Below are 2,894 nucleotides of genomic sequence, written 5' to 3'. Positions count from 1 at the left end.
TAATTAACACACATCTTGATGTACCTCTAAAGTTACATAGAAGTCGTCCCTGTTGCCAAGGCAGTACTATGGCTTTATGTTACTTTATTTCAAATATTTCATCCTTAAAATTGAAACTACCAAGTACTAATTTTGACTTAACATTTTTTTAAAGATTTTATTTATTTATTTGACACAGAAAGAGAGAGATCACAAGTAGGCAGAGAGGCAGGTAGAGAGAGAGGAAAGCAGGCTCCCTGCTGAGCAGAGAGCCCAATGCGGGGCTAGATCCCAGGACCCTGAGATCATACCCTGAGCTGAAGACAGAGGCTTAACCCACTGAGCCACCCAGGTGCCCCTTGACTGAACATTCTTCTTTAATTATGATAATCTCTGAGGTTTAGATGAGAATTTTCTTTACTGAAAAGTGGTGGTGGGAATTCACATAATGGAAGAAACATGATTCCATTAAATTGAAGAAATCAATAATATCCTCAGTATTAAAAAGAAATTCGACCTCCGGATCCATGTAAAATCCATGTGAAGGTGCTGATTTGATTAATGCATTCAATTATAAATTAAACTATAGTTATTTTACTACCAGTTTTGCTGATTTTTTAAAAAGTATTAGAGGGACTGATTAAATATTTTATGCAAAATATTGAATGAAATTCTCACATATTTCTGTTACAACATATGCCTTATATTTTGAAAAGAAAGATCAGAAATAAAGCTATTTAAAAGGAGATCACTAAAGAAATGAAATCTTGCCATTTGCGACAACATGGATGGAACTAGAGTGTATCATGCTTAGAGAAATAAGTCAAGCAGAGAAAGACAACTATCATATGATCTCCCTGATATGAGGAAGTGGAGATGCAACATGGGGGGTGAAAGGGGTAGGAGAAGAATAAATGAAACAAGATGGAATTGGGAGGGAGACAAATCATAAGTGACTCTTAATCTCACAAAACAAACAGGTTTGCTGGGGAGGGGGTGGGTGAGGGGGATGGGGTTATGGACATTGGAGAGGGTATGTGCTATGGTGAATGCTGTGAAGTGTGTAAACCTGGCAATTCACAGATCTTTACCCCTGGGTATAAAAAATATATTATATGTTTATAAAAAATAAAAAAATTAAAAAATATATAATAGCAATGTATTTTCTGAATGTTACATAAAACTGCAAGTCATCTATTCATTTACTTTTTTCCTCTATGAGACTATTTAACATCTATCTATGAAAAATCTATTTCCTACATGTAGTAGATTGCTTATGATATGCATCTACATTCATAATTATTTATTTTAATTTTTTTTCATTTCTCATGTTAAATGTAGAATAATCAAAATATTCCCACCGATCTAACCATTTTGTTTTGGTTTTACTTTATGGGAAGAAAGCACAATTGGTTACTTGTAATACATCTCATTATTATTTCAATTGTAAATGTGATTGCTTTTAACCCAGTACCTCAAATAATAAAGAAAATAATGAAATAGCCCTGAATATATTTACATCTTGAAAATGCAATTCCTTTTTTGTCAACTCTTAAGAAAAGGCACTGTATGTTTATATGAGAAATTTCTCAGATTAGAAAAGGTAAAGGTTAAAAAATAATTAATTTTGGTTAATACCAGTAAAGCTGTAAAGAATGGATGCATTTTTTTTTAAGTTTACCAAAGAATTTCCAATATCAGTGAAATATAATTCTATACCTAAAATTTGGTTTTAGGTTGCTTAAAATCAATGTTATATTGTCCAGTAAAATATATATTATGAGAGGGCAGTTTGACAATATATAAAAAATGTACCGATGGGATAATTATAATATAAAAAAATCTCTCTTATTAAACTGTTATTTAATCCTCCATTTAAATTACCACATTTTTCCTTTTAGGTTGTGTTCTGATTTTAAACTTTCTGTCATCTATCTCACCAGTTGATTTATTATAATCAATATGGCAGAGAAATCTGTTTAGATTGAAATTTTTATCACTTATATTCAAGTGATCTCCTTTTATTTTTATTTTTATTTTTTTATTAATTTTTTATTTTTTTATAAACATATATTTTTATCCCCACGGGTACAGGTCTGTGAATCACCAGGTTTACACACTTCACAGCACTCACCAAAGCACATACCCTCCCCAATGTCCATAATCCCACCCCCTTCTCCCAAACCCCCTCCCCCCAGCAACCCTCAGTTTGTTTTGTGAGATTAAGAGTCACTTATGGTTTGTCTCCCTCCCAATCCCATCTTGCTTCATTTATTCTTCTCCTACCCACTTAAGCCCCCATGTTGCATCACCACTTCTCTGTCTTTCTCTGATTGACTTATTTCGCTAAGCATGATACCCTCTAGTTCCACCCTGGTTGTCACAAATGGCAAGATATCATTTCTTTGATGGCTGCATAGTATTCCATTGTGTATATATACTACTACTTCTTTATCCATTCATCTGTGGGTGGACATATAGGTTCTTTCCATTGTTTTGCTATTGTGGACATTGCTGCTATAAACATTTGGGTGCACGTGCCCCTTCGGATCACTATGTTTGTATCTTTAGGGTAAATACACAGTAGTGCAATTGCTGGGTCATAGGGTCATTCTATTTTCAACATTTTGAGGAACCTCCATGCTGTTTTCCAGAGTGGTTGCACCAGATTGCATTCCCACCAACAGTGTAGGAGGGTTCCCCTTCTCCACATCCTCGCCAGCACCTGTCATTCCCTGACTTATTGATTTTAGCCATTCTGAATGGTGTAAGGTGATATCTCATTGTGGTTTTGATTTGTATTTCCCAAATGCCGAGTCATATGGAGCACTTTTTCATGTGTCTGTTGGCCAACTGGATGTCTTCTTTGCAGAAATGTCTGTTCATGTCCTCTGCCCATTTCTTGATTGGATTGT

Source organism: Mustela putorius, unplaced genomic scaffold (genome assembly GCF_011764305.1).
Source record: "Mustela putorius furo isolate JIRA1106 unplaced genomic scaffold, ASM1176430v1.1 tig00000056_pilon_pilon_pilon, whole genome shotgun sequence".
Classification (NCBI taxonomy): Eukaryota; Metazoa; Chordata; class Mammalia; order Carnivora; family Mustelidae; genus Mustela; species Mustela putorius.
This window is presented reverse-complemented; position numbering follows the sequence as displayed.